Genomic DNA, 19546 nt, shown 5'->3' with positions numbered 1-19546 from the left:
ACTAGTTGAGCAATTAAATAATGAGCCACTCGTCAAAGCTGGAGTTTGTTATCAACATTCTAAAAAGTATAATGAGTTCTCTTTAACTCCATTGCTTTCTTGTTTATTTTCATGTGCTTACAACTAAAATCAATTTTAATGATATATTAAGCTACAGATGTGTGATTCCTCCAGATAGAGTATATGGCTGAGTTTGCTTCTTTTGTAATTGTTCGTTATTCCACTTGATCGACATGAATTTTCCTAAGAATAATTTTCTTGTTAACCAGTACCAAAAGTCTATCTTAAAATGACTAAATATGCATAAAAGGATTCAAGCCAAAGATTGCCACATTCAAAGCATAATGAATTTTTTTCTAAAATTATGTATTTGTGGCATGTTTCAGTTTATACAAACAGCTTTCCTGTCAAAATATGTACTCAACTACATCCTGTGATTAAGCTGATCGTGAACATGACTCCATTAAATGTGTCAGAGAGACAAATGATTTAATAGCTGTGATTGTTGAAAAGCAAGCCAGAGCGTGCACAGCCTTCTGTAATAACAGAAGCCTGGTCCTGCTGTCTAGAGCTTCGTCCAGATCTTTGCAATCCTCAATCGCTTTCCTAAGGACGAAAGACGCTACTGTTTTGACTAACCCAGGTTGTGCAGACATTTTGTCAGTCGTTAATATTCTCCACTTTGAAAGGCTGAGAAAAAAATCCAAATTGTATATATTATTTCATCCGGGTTGAGGATACCCAGCGACAGTCAAAGACATAGATGGGATCCCATTCTGAAGTTTAAGAGGACCAGTTTTGAATGTGTGCTTCTCTCCACACATTCAAAAGCAAACATCGAAGGAGGCATCAGGATTTATTGAGAGCCTGTTTGTGCTAGGCACTCTGGCTGTCTAGAGCACCTTGTTTAGGGCTTAAAATGACTTGAGGGGTGTAAATCAATTATTATGGAACAGAAAACTAATGCAGAATGGTTAATAACATCTGTGATCACAGAAATGTGTATGTGCCAGGGACAACATATGAGCACAAGTGTCTGTCATTGTAAAACCTGAACACTTTCTACTAGTTTTGTTGTCTCTTCTTCTTGAAGACACTTTTTATGTCTTCCCATTCTATATGTTCTTTTCTATATGTCCTTGCTCTTAAAAATCATGAGGCCGCTCGGCCACGTTGTTTAGCTCTTTACAATTGCTCTGGCCTCTCTCCTCTCTTCTACACTCTCCTTTCATCCCCAAACTCCCCATTATTTCTGATACATATTAGCTTAGCTATCTCTTTGGTTGTCTTGTGTCTTTCTCATTCTTTCTTCTAGATGTCACCTTTCACATCAAGTAGCTTAAACACTATCAGGTGACATACAGAATTAATTACCAGAACATCTGGGTAAAGAAAAAAAAGAAATATCAAAAAGAATTTTAATAAATAATCAAAACTGAAGTAGGCATATTATAGCAGTACGACAATGACTCCTAGAACCGTGATAAATTACATAACATTAGAATGACAAGTGATCCAGTTTTCATAAGAAAAATAATTAAAGTGCATAAAGTATTTTTTGAGATTGTGAAAAGTCTAGCTAGCACTGTTTTGACTTCATGCTAATTATGCATTTTATGCACCCAGTGTATTTTCTATATTTGCCCTTTTTTATATCTCCTGAATAGCAGATAATGATGTAGCTGTTTCTCTCTATGCAATTTATGAGAAATATGCTTCCCTGCTTCTTATGGTAAACCATATAAAATTGATTTTAGCACAGAATCATCTGTTGTTGGTTGTGAAATTTAGTTTGTCTTAATATAAGAATTTTGAATTTGTGATTAGCAAATAGTGATCAAAGCATATCTAAAATATTTTTAAAAAATTAATAATGCTAGCCCTGGCCAGTTTGCTCAGTGGTAGAGCATCGGCCTGGCATGCAGGAGTCCCAGGTTCAATTCCCGGCCAGGGCACACAGGAGAAGTGCCCATCTGCTTCTCCACCCCTCCCCCTCTCCTTCCTCTTTGTCTCTCTCTTCCCCTCCTGCAGCCAAGGCTCCATTGGAGCAAAGTTGGCCCGGGCACTGAGGATGGCTCCATAGCGACTGCCTCAGGAGCTAGAATGGCTCTGGTTGCAACAGAGCAATGCCCCAGATGGGCAGAGCATCGCCCCCTGGTGGGCATGCCGGGTGGATCCCGGTCAGGCGCATGCGGGAGTCTGTCTGACTGCCTCCCCATTTCCAACTTCAGAAAAATACAAAAAAATGAATAATGCTGAAAATCAGATATTGATATGGCTACACATAAACATCTTCTTGTTTTGCACATGGTAGACACTGTCTTAGTGGTAGGGCTATGGTTGTGGAGCAATGAATGGCAATGGTTGTTGAAAAAAAAGATACATTTTCCAGCTTTACCTTACTGAGGGGTTTCTCAATGATGAAACCCATTATGTCTCAAGTGTGTTGACTTCCTCATCTTTCTCAGTTTTCCATTGTTGTCACACAATTTAATCAGCATAAAAAAATAAAGTGTCCTCCTTCAGTCCCCCCACCTCTTTAATATAAGGAGGACATTTCCCTCAGTTTCCTTAGGGTCAATAACTCATAGGTGAAGGTCTTTAAACTCCCATCTTCAAACATAGCACAAAAGGTTATGCCAAAGTTTAAAGAAGATTCCCTGAAGCAGAGACAAGGGAGTCCTTAAGGACCACCCACTTTCAGCAGCTTTTCTTCACTTTTGACATATTTGATGGTACTCGAGGGGTTTATGGTGCTGACCCCATAGCAGCTCAAAACCTCAACATTTATCATAATATCCCAGTCCCCCTCACCAACAACACACACTCTTTATATATACCAAGCACCATCCTTAAAGTGTAGTTTAATAATAAAACACTTCATAGTCCCGACACTCTAATATGTAAAAACATAATTAATTGCCAAAGCTCCAGAGTGGTCATATGCATTAGTTAAGACATATATAAATAAACAATTGAATGGAAAATCTCTATAATAATTGAAGAGTCCACTTACCCTCACCAGCCATGGGAATAAAATGTGTGTGTGCACATGCGTACATGGTAGGTGTTGAAACATATCTCTCCGACCCTGACAAACAAGAAGTGATATAATGGTTATCCCTGCCTCTGTTCTTATTTCTTTACCACCTTTTTTCTTCAAGGCTAAGGAGCCATCACTCCAAAAATATGAATTGGATTATTTCATTCTGTTGCTTAAAATATTTCAGTGGATCCACCTGAACTGTTAAAATCCAGACTTCTTACCACAACATTCAAGATCCTATGCATCCAACCCCTCCCTGCCTTTCCAACTCATCTAATGCCATCCTGTGTCCAGCATTATATTGCAGCTAATGGGCCAGCTTTCCCTTCCTTCACATACCAGGCTTCTGCTTGCCTCTCATGCCTCAGGGCCTTTGCATTGCTATTCATTCTTTCTGCAATGCTACTCCTCTGTCCTTACCTCTCCCAGATTCCTCTGTCATACACCTCATTTATTTTTTCATAGTTTATAGCAAAATCTGAAGTTATTTTAATATGTATATTTTCTTGTTCTTGGTCAGTTTTTCCTACCAGAGTGTCTACTTTATAAAGTCTTTGCCTTGTTCTATTCTATATCCTCAGTGCTTAAGTCAACTCCTCGTGCAGAATCAATATTAAATATATATTCAATGTTTCAATAAATGTCAAGAAGTTCACTTAGACTTCGTACTTATATGAAATTTTGAGAAAATGAATAGTCTTGAAGAAAGCAGTCTATATAGCCAGTCAATGGAGTCTGAAATGAAAAATTAAGGGAATTTAGAATTATATTTCTTAGAAGTAACAAAACCAAAGAAAATGTCCATAGTAGAATTTGAAGAACAGCTAAATTGAAAAACAGCTATTTTTCACGTCCCCTGTCAGGACAAGAGGTTTTCAAATGCCACAGGAAAAATTTAAGCTGAATAATAGGGGGAAAAAATCTTTGCAATATGTAATTATGCCAGGTGGTTTGATATAGTAGGATGTGTTAAGATGAAAATGGAACTATCTTCAAACCTAATCTAACACTTTTTTTTGTAGAAATAGATGAACGATTATAACACTAATACCCCCAGAAAGTAAAGAATCAATACCAACAACCATTATTAATTCAGTCTGAACTATTATTATCTACCTCACTTTTATTGCCTGGGGCATGAGGTTACAAACTTCTAGAGTGAAATAAATTTATAAATGGTAAACTCTAAGGTCCAGTCAAGTTGTTTATCTATGATTATAAAATACTTCATCAAAATGTAATACATAGATCTGTTGCCCTTAGTAGCAAACTGGAAGGTAAAGAGTCTGTATACTGTGTGATGAAGTCTGGCCAAGTATTTCTCAAGTTCCTTAATCATCATTAGCCTCCATGGATCTGAATGTGAGTTTATATTTCTATCTGGGCTTGGACTCGGTGTCTTTACTAGGCAAAGGTGAACGTTTATTTTCAGTTTTATATTTTTAGAATGCAGCCTCTATCTCGAGTGCAAAAATCATTGGGAAAAGCATCGTATTCTCATGCACTATTGTGTCCACTCGGACCCCTTGGCACTAGACAATTTCTTGTGTCATTAAGCTTTCCTGTATCCATCAGTTTCGATTCCATGCTTCCTCCATTAGAAAAAAGAAAACCTGAATAGATATTTCAAGTGAAATCTGTAATTTACCAATATCTCTTGCCTCCTATGTGACTACATTACAATTTAATTCAAGACTATCCTGAAAAGGGGGGTATTTCCAAAGGAGGGACTTGGTTTAAATTTTGTCCCATTTTAGTCTAAAATAAAATGGTTGCTGCCTGAAACATTTTTTTTAAAATAATTTACCAAATGCAAATAATTTTAAAAATCATATCTGACAGTCCAGATACTTCGTTCCTTAAGAGTAGCCTGTGCATAGCTGTGAACCTGCTGGCACTCCCTTGTGGAATAAGGGAGTATAATTAATGCTGCACGTTTGCGCAATCATTGTGCTTAGAAAATTGTGTACTGAAGGAACGACTCACGTGCCATTTTGTCATGACAACTTTCTTTGCCATTCCATGGCCCAACAGGTGTTGTGTTTGTCAGTTTGTATTTTTAAATGCTCCCCCCTAAGAAGCAGAAATTCTTCCCTGAAATATCTTGTGATGGATGGTTTTACATACCATGGAGTTTTATGGTGCTTATGACCGTGCCAGTTTTGGTAGGGATTTCTCAGTAAAAGATGACCTGAACATTTTACTTGCATTCAGTATTTTTTAGGCACTGAAACTTTCCCAGTATTTTTTATGTTCTGAAATACTGGTGTCTTTCAGTGGCTTCAGACGTTGTGGCAGGCATAGTGCCTTGAAAGAAGAGCTAGTGTTTCAATCAGTGTCCCCAGAGACTAGTGTTGCATTTACATTCACTGTGTTGAGTAAATGAAGATTGCTGATAATCTTACACTTCTTGACACGTTTGACTCCCTCTGATTGCAGCAAAATGACACCGCGCCCTCTTCTCCTCCTAGGCATTGCCTGTGCTTAGTGCATTATCACCAGTCTCATCTCCATCTCTTTTCCTCTTGAAGAAGACCTCATGGAGGACTGGACTCTATCTTTCCCTTCCTTTCTAAACCTGAACTTCTGTTTCTCCTGCTTGGTCCCGTGCCTGGGAAAGACAAAAAGCTTATATGCCTAAAAGTTATGAAACAAAGGAAAGCAGCTACTCTTCCCCTTTTTCAAACTATAGATTGGTACTTTTTAAAATTCTTATTTTAGAACAGAGCTAGTGAGATATTAGCAAAAAGGGCAGCCTGAGAAGCCTGGTAAGTTTGGGAATGTTTCAGAATGAGGATGCTGACCGGGCAACAGAAATCCAACTCAAATAGAGCATTCGAGGCCGAGGAGATTTCTCGTAAGGACTCCAAGTATCTCAGCAACAATTTCTTAGAAACCAACTCCCATTTAAATATACATTCAGAATGAAAGCACACAGAATAGAGAACACACAAAAAGCCCGAGACTGCCATCAATGGGCTCAGGTTTAACTTCTCTGGGTTTTCTCCTGTGTAACCTGTTGCCCATCAAATAACGTGATGCATACGCTGCAAAGAGATCAGCCACATTTTGATGCCATCTGGGTATTTCAGCGTGTTTTTGCAAGTTGAGCAGTGAGCAGTTAGATTTTTAAGCTCCTTGTGGGAAGAGGGAGGTTAGCTGGGTTGGGAACATCAGAGGAAAAAGGCAACTTGCCACCTCATAAACAAGACAGAAAAAAGTCTCTTTTTCTATTTCCCTGGTTGTTTCCATCCTGCAGGGAACAGCAAATCTTCAGCCTGGTATAAGATGGGTCAAGTTTGCATATGCACATGCATACATACAAATAGGCAGGGCTCAACTTAATGTGCATTCCTTGAGAATAAAAATCTACCTGGGCTACATCTACCAGGAATCCTTAAAACCGGTTACATGGGGGTAACCCAGAATCCTCCATTCCACACTGCGTTCCTGATGGTTGTTTAAGCCTGAGAACCGTAGAGCTTGACTTCTTTCAAAACCTCCTCTAGACTGTGGTGACCGAGCCCTGCCCTTGTGACAAAGGCTCTATGAAATGAAGACGATGTTGATGCTGCTGATGGTATGGTAGCTTCTGTGAGCCAAACTGTATGCTGAGCACTTTAGAAACATTAATTTATTTGATTCCCACAACAACGTGAAGATAAGTTCATGTACTAGATAAAACTACTTAAGGATTGAGAATTAAAAAAAAAAAAATTAGTGCCGAGTCGCTCAGCAAGAAAGCAAGGGAAGTCAGGAAGAGTGATTTCAGTTGCAAAACACCTCATGCAAAAACCCAGCTGAAACTTTGTGTAAGTTTATCCATCAACACAAAGCTATAAATTCTTGCTCTGCCCATTAATCCCATGAATACTGAATGTCAGCTATATTATAGGTGAATAGAGCATGTTTCCAGGGGGAAATAAGCTTCACATGCCAAATATATAGATGAAAAAATAAACCACAGAACTTTTTGATAATTCATCAAGCTGTATACTTTTGATTTGTGCACTTTCCCCCTATATATTAAGCTTTAATGCAAAAGTTTTTAAAAAAAATTAATTATAACCTGACCAGGCAGTGGTGCAATGAATAGAGCAGCAGCCTGAGATGCAGAAGACCCAGGTTCAAAACCCCAAGGTCACTGGCTTGAGTGTAGGCTCATCTGGCTTGAACACGGACTCACCAGCTTGAGTGTAGGGTTGCTGGCTTGAGTGTGAGGTCATATACATGACCCCATGGTCACTCTCTTGAGCCAAAAGGTCACTGGCTTGAAGCCCAAGGTCGCTAGCTTGAGCAAGGGACCATTGGCTCTACTGCAGACCCCAGTCAAGGCACATATGAGAAAGCAATCAATGAATAAATAAGGATCTGCAAGGAAGAATTGATGCTTCTTATCTCTCTCCTTTCCTGTCTGTCTGTCCCTATCTGTCTCTCTCTCTCTCTCATAAGAAAAAAAAGAACTATAAGAATTCAAACACATTACAGTGGAGAATTTAGTTATATACATATAAATTCCTTGAAAACAATAACTATTTTATCCATCTTTTTTTTAGTGAAATTATGGCAGAAAGTACATGCCTGATGACCAATTACTGAAATTTAATTCATTCACTTGTGTTATACATTTCCATATTCACAAAATAATAGAACTTTACAACCAGAAGGACCCATATGTACAATCAAATAAAATTCAGCTTTTCTTTTCATTACAAAGTGGCCTAGGGGGAGGGGAGAAGAAAATTTATTCAATCATAGAATGAAAAATCCAGTCATTGGTTAGTTATATAACTTGAAAGAATTATATACCTAAATGAAATAGAATATTCCCTGTGCACAGTCACAGACTTTCATGTTTGTATAACATCTTCCATAAACCATATCAAGCATATATTTTAAATAAGATTCAATCAAAAGATCAAAATGTATATCATGAAGTTTTAATTTCTCTTGTCAACTAAATAGTAGCACATCTACTGAATGAAAAAAAGGATGCTAACGCTTATTAAGTATATATTATATTACGAACAAGGCAATTTGCTTACATTACCTCATTTAATTTACATTCTAATCCTTGCATCATCCCTGAGAGCCTGGATTGTGTTCTTGATTTATAAACGAAGGCACTGGGCTGTCTCGGGTATCTTAGTAGTGCACTGCCTGAGCTTACAGAATTAGTGGCAGAATCAGACAGTATAAAAGCAAGTCCGATTCTGATTCTGAATCCCATCCTAGTATATTTGTCCATGAAATCAGTGTGCCACAAATCAGAACATAATTCCCCTAATGGGGGGTAGGCTCCTTCAGGCTCTCTGATTTAGAGCGGAAGCTAGACGGAATCTTCAGAGTAACATTGACTTTAATCTTCTTAACCTTAATGCTATTACTTGTCATGTCTCATCAAAAACCCACAGTGCCTAAATATATTTTATTAACAGGACAAGTAAGACAGCAGAACTATTGTAACTTGGCCATTCAATGTGTCCTCTCCCCAGGATTAGTGCTTTTTTTTTGGTCATAAATCCATCCATTGATTAAATAACCCCGTGGTCATGGACTAACTCTGAGAGGATTTCATCCCATTCAAGTATGTGCTTTTCAATCTGCTATACACATCACTGCCCTCCATCCTTCCTTTGCTCCATGTTCGAGAGTAAATTTGTGAAATCTCCACTCCACTATCATTTCAAATGTTGTACAGAACAGTATTTCTTTCCAGATTTAGTTTCATCCTTGTAAGAAATTGGAGACATTCTTATTAATTGAAATAAAAAATATTTTTAGAATATGAATATGAATATTTCCCATTTGCCAGCAAATGCACTCTCAGTACTTCTAGTATGTATATACACACTCATACAAACACATACAGTTATGTAAAGGAGTTGAGTGTATAAGTGAAAGAAGCAGTATTTGAACTTAGAGTTTTGTTCACATTGCTTAAACAATCTGCAAATTCTTTACCTGTGGATACATACAAAATTATTAAATATAATTGCATTTTATTATTTTTTCTGTTCAAAACTTTGACCTTCTGGGACTTGTTAGAATAATCCTGAATATTTACAGCAGCAAATATTCCACTGTGTGGGCTATGCTCGCCTAATGATGTTTCACAGGTCATCCTTGGGCATGTGGGGCATTTCTTCGGTTAGCTCTCTCATCCCAAACACAGACTCAACTGTTACAGTATGGAGTCAGTGGGCGGCATGATTCGAGCTGTTTTAAATGAGCTAAGTTGGTGAAAATTAAATGAAAATTAAAAACAAATTACAAAACTCCCAGGATAAACATCTTTAATAGAGCTTTTCCCATAAAGCTCCCCAAAAGGGTGTAGACGGCAGAGAGGGTAACATATGGTGGAGACAGTCTGCTCCCACCGCCGCGCAGGCTGTGCTCGGCAGCAGGTCTGGAGGCCTCCACTTGCGTTGGATTCGAGGCATCTTTCTTGTTCAGCATTTAAACCCAGCATTCTAGGACACCAAAAGAGCTGCGGCTTTGACGGGAGAAAATAGTAGCCAAGTAGTCAGAAATTTGAAGCACAGACAATGCCAAGTTAGGGAGATAACTGCAGTACTATCTCAAAATTGTGAATTGGGCCCTGGCCGGTTGGCTCAGTGGTAGAGCGTTGGCCTGGTGTGCAGGAGTCCCGGGTTCGATTTCCGGCCAGGGCACACAGGATAGGCACCCATCTGCTTCTCCACCCCTCCCCCTCTCCTTCCTCTTTGTCTCTCTCTTCCCCTCCCGCAGCCAAGGCTCCATTGGAGCAAAGTTGGCCCGGGCGCTGAGGATGGCTCTGTGGCCTCTGCCTCAGGTGCTAGAATGGCTCTGGTTGCAACAGAGCAATGCCCCAGATGGGCAGAGCATCGCCCCCTGGTGGGCATGCTGGGTGGATCCCGGTCGGGCACATGTGGGAGTCTGTCTGACTGCCTTCCCGTTTCCAACTTCAGAAAAATACAAAAAAAAATTGTGAATTGGAAAGCCAGCATGCAGTAATAATGAAAATTCTACAAAGGTGGAAGGACCCAGGGAGCCAGGTTTCTGTCCAATAAATTGGAATTTAAAGGATTTGGTTTCCATGTCATTGAGGAAAATGATTAAGGAACATTCTATGATGAACATCTGCAAGATGCTAGGCTTTTAGTGATGTGGTAATCCCACTTCCATTTTCTACCCTGAAGATTAAGGTCTTTAAAAGCAGAGCATATGGTGCCAGTCTGTGTCACTGCATTTTGCTAGCATTCAGAAACAGTCCCAAGTCTGCCTGGTGCTAAGGAAACATGTTTATATTCTAGGTTATACAAGTGAACATATTTCTTTGAGGCTATTAGTCACCCTTCCAGCTTGATAGCACAAAGCGTTAGCACTCGACATGGAAAAACACAAACAGGGTTCTGTCAAAAAGAGCAACAAACACTGGGTATCGGACTCACCACATATACAAGTTGAATGACTTGGAACAAGTTGCTTTCCTTCAATGGTCCTCTCCAGTTTCTCATCTCTAGCCTAGCTGATCTCTAAGAAACTTGACCGTTGGGTCAAGCTAAATGTTGTAACCCCCCTCTCCCCCAAGAAGCAGTGACTTAATATAATAAGTAGAATAAAAGACTTAGGAGTTCTTCTTCATATCACATTATACAGACAGTGGACAGATGATAGTTTTTTATGAGGTGATTGAGGGATCCAGGCTTCCTCTAACTGATGGTTCCATCATCCCTTATGCATAAGAGGGCTCCGGAACTCAAAATCCTTCTTGAGGTACTTTGCACCTGGGCAGCCCCTCAGGTAAGAGAGATGATGTGGATGGTCTCATTAGCCAAACCTAGAAATGGCATAGATCTCTTTGCTTACATTTCATGAGCCAGAATCAGCCATATGATTCAGCCTAAGAGCCCGCAGTGTGGGAAGTCTCATCACACTGTGTCTAAGAGGACCCAACGGTGAACAATTAATCAGCCTGAGCCACAGGCCCTTCTAGCATTACCCTTTCGTTATTTATTTTTCTTCTAGTTGAAACACGAGAAAGGTGTGAAACTAAATTAAATTATGTGGTTTTGCTCTGTGTGTATATTATTTTATTTTTTGCATTCTTCTTTTGCCTCGATTGAGACTATGTCCTTTAGGAAGTGCAGAATTGACTCACTCGACATCATTTAGTATTTCAAGGTGAAGGTAAAGAATGGCAAATGAATGCAACTTACTGTGTCTATGAGTGTGCCATCATTTTATGAGAGCCTGGCCTATAAGAATATGAATCTATCAAATTCATTGATAAGCAGGAGGTATTCATACCTTAAAATACTTCTTTAATTTTTCTAAAGAATTTACCACTGAGTCATTTGATGGTACTTCCCAAGTAAAAGTAAATGTTTGTTTGCAAATTCTGATTGAATCAACATAAAGGGAAGAGTAAGAAGAGGAGAGGCTGAAGGACAATCAGTGATTTAGAGTCAGGACTAAGTAAAAGTTACACCTCCTGAAGCTCGAATGGCAATTTAGGGGAAAAGCATGACTTTTTCTGTCAGGCTCCACATGCCTTATTTTGAAAGGATCTTTATTTCCAAAAAGGTGGTGTGCCTCCACAGTTCAACTAAGGCCAGAATTATTCCTTCAAAGAATAAAATATTGCTAGTTTCCTATAGCCCCCAAAGAAACAACTTATCAAGCAAAATTCGAGTCAGTAAATTGGAAACATGAAGGGCCAGAATTAGTTTGCACAAATTTGTGTAAATAGTTATAAAAACATCATCCTTCTAACAGAGTCACTTATGCATATTTTGTGATCATGGAAAAAAACTTGAAAAGTTTGTTCTGAATAGAAGTATGCACATACATTTCATGTGTATAACTAAAAGAACGATGTCTCTGTACAAATCTGAGTGAGTTCTGTAAATTCAGAATGACCCCACTATAAGAAGTCATGCCCAGTCTGAATGGATATACCTTATTCACTATCCACATGTTCATGAAGAGAAGTTCTTCAGGGAATATCACTGTGATTTGCCCCAAACTAGGTAATAACCACTTTGTGACCAGGTTGCCATGTGATAACTGTAAAAGGCTTGTCCATGTGGTGTAATTTCAGGAAAGGGACCATCGCTTCACCTCTCCCCACAAATCTCTTCCCTAAATTTCTCAGTGTTTATTTTTAAAGATTAAAGGTAAAGTTCATTCTATGATAAAAGGTCAGGCTCAAAATATAAATTTAAGTAATAAAACAAATAAAATATAAACACACTATATAAATAAATAGAGAATGCTTCTCTGTGGCCCCAGAAGTATGCTTTGGGTGAAAACATTATTAAGAAAGAGACTCAAAGCCCCTGGCCAATTGGCTTAGTAGTAGAGCATCAGCCTGGTGTAGGGATGTTCTGGGTTTGATTCCCAGACAGAGCACACAGGAGAAGCAACCATCTGCTTCTCCACTCCTCCTCCTCACCCCTCACTTCCCGTCCCGCAGCCATGGCTGGACTGGTTTGAGTGCATCGGCCTGGACACTGAGGATGGCTTTGTGGAGCTTTCCATTCAGGTGCTAAAAATTGCTCGGTTGCAAGCATGGCCCCAGATGGGGATTGCTGGGTGGATCCCAGTTGGCATGTATGTGGAAGACTAGGAGGGTGAGAGGGAGGGAGGGAGGGAGGGAGGGAGGGAGGGAGGGGGAGGGAAGGAGGGAGAGAGGGAGGGAGGAAGGGAGAAAAGAGAGAAAGAAAGAAAGAAAGAAAGAAAGAAAGAAAGAAAGAAAGAAAGAAAGAAAGAAAGAAAGAAAGACTCAGAGAAGGAAATGAGATATATCAGACATATTTTATCTCTGACCATTCTTTTTCTGGAAACTTCCTAGAGTATACCACTATAAGAGCAAATATGCCAAATCAAACACATTTCTTCCTAAATATCAATGGCTTGAAATCCCATTGTGAATATTCACAAAGATTTGTTTTTAGTCAATCTATAATTAGACCAATAATATCTTCCTTACATTATTCCACACATCACCTTTGAATATAACACAACTAACGTAAGTAGTGTGGTCTCACATCAACTAACTGTGAGACTTTCTTCCTCACCTAGAAATTGTTGAGTATTTGGTAAAAGCACGAACATTATTCTTCATGCTCAAGTTTCAAAGCTTTATTTAATCAAACAAATGTATTCATTTGGTAGCTGCCAATGACCCCACTACTGTGGTCCTACCTCAGGTCTCATATCCAGTGGCTCAGTTGCAACCAAGGCACTGTGGTTCAAGTAAGAAAAGTAGTTCATTTTGCTATGCTGGTTCAAACACTGTCTTCAACGTAGAGGGCTGTCCAACTATTTTTGTTACAGTGTATAATTGACAATGGGCTTCCTGGACTGCAAATTAGGCATTTCACATTAACTTTAAAAGTGGCATCGGGAGTTGCAATGCACAAACTTCTCACACCAAACAAAGCATCTTTCTTTGCCAGCCGGCCTTGAAACCAAAGTACTCAGCGTGTAGCTTGAAAATCTTATGAAACCAGCTATTGTGTTTCCTGACAGTTACAGAGTCGCTAATTTTCCAGGTTTACCCAGGAGCCATTGTCCTCTGATCAGAAGCAGGTCATTGAGGGGCATGGGATCCCAGCTCAATATAATGAGTTTACACTGTGTAAATTCTTTCGGCATGATTGCCCTGTGGAACTCCCGAACCACTGATTTGGTACATTGCTCCTTAAGCCTGAAACCCTTAAAACTGTATGTCATTGCCACGAGACTTCTCGTTAGTTCACTTCACATGAGAGCGTGTTTTCTTTGTAGAATGATATGAGCCCCATATTAGTAAATAAACCTCTCTTCCCTCTAGGTCATCTTGTATATTTCAAGTGTTTAAATAAGGATTAGGTGACTCCCTTGGGTTTTCTTTTCATCCCAACACCTTGAATTTCATGCCTTTGAATTCAGAAAAAGAAGTTAAAATTGTACTGGAGTACATTTGTCTATATTGTCAATGTCTTATTTATTATATTTATACCCACGGACAATTTGAAAATGCCTTATTTTATTTAAGAGAAGCAGATAAAGAGGTTAAGAAAGAAAAGAATAGAATGTCAAACTGTGATGTTATAAGAAGTATCCCACCTAATATTGTGATTTTTGTGTGCTAGGGGAACAGTTAGGGAGATACTCGTGGTGTCAGAGCTTTTTGGCCTCTTCCTTAAAGAGCCTTACAGATATTTAATTTCAACTTGTACAGACTCATTTTTATGAATGTTTAGATATTCATGACCTAGCTAATGATGCCTTGTTCCTCACTAACCCAATTCAAAGAAAACTTCTCTTCATAATCAAGATATCAAAATAATAAAATATCACTTATTAACATGAATTACTCTTTATGCCAGACATTGAGCGGGGTAATTAACAAATGCAAATATGTGAGGGCTTTTTTCACTATCAATTCTATGTGAGAATTCCATTTGGATAATTCAGTTGAAGTGATGGGACACACTGCCCAGCAGGCTCCCAGTGCTTTCGCTCTCTGGAGACAAGAGAGGCCTGGAAGACATGGCACTACCTAGTGGGCACCTCTAGCAGGAATTCAGGCATTACAGCCAGAAGGAAGAGAGAAGTTGTGAACAGAAGGGATGGGGAGAGTTTCAGTGAGAAAACTGAGAGAGAGGTAACTTTGTTACTGATAACAGGATAAAAAAGGAGGGGTAATTTTTAAAAAGTCTTTTGTTTTTTATTATTCAATGAAGGAGGGGGAGGCAGAGACAGATTCCTGCATGTGCCCCAACCAGGATCCACCAGGCAAGACCACGAGGGGGTGATGCTCTGCCTATCTGGAGCAATGATGCTCCATTGCTCAGCAACTGAGCTCTTCCTAGCACCTGAGGCGAAGGCCATGGAACCATCCTAGTGCCCGGGGCCAACTTGCTCCAGTTCAGCCATGGCTGCAGAGAGGAAGAGAAAGAAAGAGAGAGAGAGAGAGAGAGAGAGAAGTGAGAAGGGGAGGGGTGGAGAAGCAGATGGGTGCCTCTCTTGTATGCCCTGACTGGGAAATCAAACCTAGGACATCCACACATGAGGCTGACATTCTACCAGGGCTTTAAAAAGTCTTACTACGGGCTATTAAATGTATTGCCTTCAAGGCTCTTGAAAGCTACACATAGAAAGATTTTTTTAATGTTTTTTAATTGCTATACTGCATTCCTCTTAACATGATACAATGCCAGATGTGGCCAACTGAGTCTTCAAGATTTGTTCAGTTTGCACATATATATCTAATTCAATCCTCAAAATAACTCTGGATCTTATCATCATTGTTAAGAGAAAGAAAGAAATTCACAGAATTTGGATGCACAGTAACTGTGACACTGGCTCCAGCCAATGAAACATAAGTAAAAGTGACAATCACTTCTCAGCTAAGGTGGTCACATGCCAATATACCTTCCCCACACTCCCTTTCCCATGCTGCCAACAGGATGATGCCAGGACAAACCTGAGACCACATGGTGGCAGAACCACAAGATAGAAGAAGCATGTGTCCCCTGAATCACTGCTTAGAGGAGAATTGCTTGATACACATCAAACAGTACATGAATAAGAAATAAAATTATTTGTATTAAGCCAAGGAAATTTTACACATTACTTGTTATCTCATTATTCCCTACCTTATCCCAGTTAACACGCTTCCCAGGTTACATAGCTACTAAGTGACAGGACCAGGAAAATCCCAGTTCTTATCCACCATACTATACTACCTCTTAAATGGGTCCCATCCCCCAGCACACAGAACTTTTATTTTAATATACATGGACGAAGAATGTTTGGGTGATTCCTACAATATAGCTCAGTAGCTGATTCTATAGCTATAACAGTAAACATTAAATTCAAGACTTGATTACTTGACTTGTGCTTTCTACATCAGAAGTGATAGTATTTACCTAGGGGAAGTAAATTCTCTTCTAAATCTTAATAGTTTGTCTTGACCTCAAGGCTCAGTGTGAAATTGGGAAATATCAAAATCATCAGTTTTTTCATTAAAATCTCATTTATATTCTTAAGTTATATAATCAACAGAGAAAACAATAGAAACTGTATTACCTACTTAGGGTTTCAGGCCAGACTCAAAAATCTCTTCTTGAGACTAGATGGTGGTGAACTTTCAAACTTGTTTAGTGGGAAATGAATGCTCCTTGAAAGGCTAGCCTTTCTCCAGAGGTTTCCAGTCCCATCTGCTACCTGCCATTGGTGTCTTTCACTACTGACTGGCACCTTCACTTGAGTGTTTAAGATGAAGAAGCAGATCAGAAATGAAAATGAGACCTATTGATTTGCTATTTGCCTGTATTAGATGCCAGTGATGTATGAGTTTATAAGCGTGGACATTTTAACGATATGAGTTATGTGGTTATTTGAATGAGTATCCTTCATTCACATTCTCTCTACCCCAAACAGCCACCAATACTGGCGACATTGCTGCCCAGGGAACAGATAAAAATATGCACTAATCCCCTTTTTCTCAATGAGGACACATGTTCCCTCAGTCTGCTTTATGACTTAGTCAGTGTGGCATCATTAACAAAGCAGAAGATACCATGCATCAGCCAGAAAGGACAGCCTTGCAATTCCCATCTCATTTCCCAACTGAGCAATTGCTATAGATAACATGCCTACTAGAGCCCTTTATCGTCTTACGACATTCCACAGTTGAGAGGGCATTTGTGGACTCACACGGGGACTTACATGACCTGTGGAGCAAATAAACAATGGAAATCGATTTCCTCTCTACTTGGGCCAATGGCCCAGTGAGTTACAGTTTAGGATTCCTAGGTTTATGTGCTGGGTTTCATTCCCATTTGCTTCTTTCCTGCTGCAGAGTACTCAATTTTTTGGTACTTCAGCCTCTTGCAGTAAACTTGAAAGTAGGAAAAGTTTATTGGTAGTGCCTCACTACTAGTAAAAAAAAAATAAACAGGTTCTTTTCAGAGGTGGGACATAAGCATCCCGTGAGAGCCTGGGCCCCAAATGTTATTGGTAATCTGTCAGAATTCAGAGGTCTTTTAATGGGTGGGGTAAAGAGATGAAAGAAATCAAAGAATTCCCTTCCCAATCAAAAGAACTCATGAAAATCCTAATAGAAGGAAAATTAACATTCAGGAATTTGACAACATAAGGAAAAAACTGAGTTGGATGGCCAAGGCCAGGTATGAATCTATGAAAGCTCTTACAGAAATGTCTTCATTCAGTAAAATAGAATACATTAGAGAATACAAGGGCGTTTTTTTACATCTAAAATCATTCATTTTAGTATGTTTGATTTCTATTTGTGATTCAAGCTCAAGAGTAGCATTTTGAGGCCTGCTTTACACAATTTTTAAGAAAGATTATGAATTCTTTTCGCTTATTTATAACAGCTTGTATGAGTAGCAAGAGACCATTTTTTCTCTTCTGGTTCTCCATGCTAATGCACAGTATTTTTTCAATGGAAGAGTCATCCATTTCAGTTCCCACTAGACTCATAGCGTACTAATGTCATTTAGGTGATGAGGACAGAAAAAATGAGGGGGAAAAAAAAAACTATGTGGAAACTTTGTAAACCAACTTACCACATCTGAGAAGCTGTTTCTTTCTCAGTCTATAAGGTTAGAAGCCTTACCTCTGTTCATGATAACCTTGTGCCTAGACATACGACCTGTTCTTGCCCACACTTGGTTTCTTCTATTCTGACAGACTTACTAGGCAGATCACTTTGGAAGGCAAGGTTGTTTTGTTTTTTGATATTTTTTCTTGTTGATAAAATTATGTTAATTTACATATAGTATATCTATTGCCATTTTTAAATAAAAGAAGTATATTTGAGCAAACAAAAACAATGTCGCTGAGACCTGAGGCATGTTTCCAGAATAAGTTATAATTTCCAGAGCTTCTTTATACATCATGGAAGCTTCAGTTGTTTAAGGTACTGCTCCACAGATAATATCATAGTTTGACTTCATGCAAGATGTGTTCTGCGATCCAAGCTTACGTGATTCCACATTACACATTTGTTTTCACACTTCAGTATCGCTAAAATCAAGATCTGTCCTATGACTGATGGCATGTCACTGTGATTGGCAACATTGTTTTTCCTTTTTACAATCAATGGGATCTATTTTTCTTTCTTCTTATTTAATTTATGGGGATGTCATTGGTTAATAAAAATATATAATTTTCCTTTTTTATTCATTTTAGAGAGTAGAGAGAGACAGAGAGAGAGAAAGAGAGAAAGGAGAGAAGGGGGGAGGAACAGGAAGCATCAACTCCCATATGTGCCTTGACCAGGCAAGCCCAGGGTTTCAAACCAGTGACCTCAGTATTCCAAGTTGATGCTTTTTCCACTGCACCACCACAGGTCAGGCTATATAGGTTTGAAATGTACATTTCTATCAGACATGATCTTTCATTTCATTCTGTCCTTTTCAATCTCTTTTAATAATGCTTTGTAGTTTTCAATATATAGGTCTTTTACAGCCTTTGTTAAGTTCATTCATATGTATTTTATTCTTTTGGTTGCAATTGCAAAAGAAATCTTTTTTTCATTTCTTTTTCTGGAGTTTTATTGTTAATATATAGGAATGCAGTGGATTCAGTGAGATCTTATCTTAAATTCAAGTAAATAAGGAATTAGGATTCCCAGTGAACCAAATCCTAGTCCACAAGGAACATCAAAGGGGGTAAAACAAATGGGACAGAAAGGAGATATAATTCCCATCTGTATTCTAGCAAGAACAGGAGGTGGTTAAACAGAAAGAAATGATATTAAATAATAAAAGTTTTCATGAATTTCTGTTTTCACAGAGCCAGAGGGGGGGAAAAAATCCTGAAAGATGAGAGATTTTAGCAAAAGGGCAATAAAGTGGAATAAGGGAAAGGGAGAACAAAAGAGAATAAATGAGTATCAAGATAGAAAATGTAGCCAATATGTTCACTGTTTTGATCATTATTTCCTAGGTGTGGTGTCCTATGCTAGGCATTCAATTTGCTGCTCCTTTTTTTTTTTTTTTCTTTTTTTCACATTCATTGGTCAATCAAGCTCCTAGCAGGGGTCGGGAAACTTTTTGGCTGAGAGAGCCATGAACACCACATATTTTAAAATGTAATTCCGTGAGAGCCATACAACGACCCGTGTACGTTAGGCATTATCCAATAAAAATTTGGTGTTGTTCCAGAGGACAGCTGTGATTGGCTCCAGCCACCCGCAACCATGAACATGAGTGGTAGGAAATGAATGGATTGTAATACATGAGAATGTTTTATATTTTTAATGTTATTATTTTTTATTAAAGATTTGTCTGCGAGCCAGATGCAGCCATCAAAAGAGCCACATCTGGCTCGCGAGCCATAGGTTCCCGACCCCTGTCCTAGAGGGTAGGGGGTGTTTCTAGCATCTTTCAGGATATAGTCTCTCTTCTGTGGCCTACACAGGTGGATCAGTCACCCCCCACACTCTCTGAACTTCCATGTCTTTCCCCTGCCTCCTACATTTCACCCAGTCCC

At 39.0% G+C, this 19546-nt stretch overlaps 1 protein-coding gene across 1 annotated transcript in view; it reads left to right on the top strand.

Annotated features, from left to right (window-relative positions):
* Positions 1-19546, top strand: part of KCNH8 (potassium voltage-gated channel subfamily H member 8) — a 330485-nt gene that overhangs the window by 275598 nt on the left and 35341 nt on the right. The gene's annotated exons all lie outside the window — the stretch shown is intronic.

The sequence above is a fragment of the Saccopteryx leptura genome, chromosome 10 (assembly GCF_036850995.1).
Source record: "Saccopteryx leptura isolate mSacLep1 chromosome 10, mSacLep1_pri_phased_curated, whole genome shotgun sequence".
Classification (NCBI taxonomy): domain Eukaryota; kingdom Metazoa; phylum Chordata; class Mammalia; order Chiroptera; family Emballonuridae; genus Saccopteryx; species Saccopteryx leptura.
This window is presented reverse-complemented; position numbering and strand designations above follow the sequence as displayed.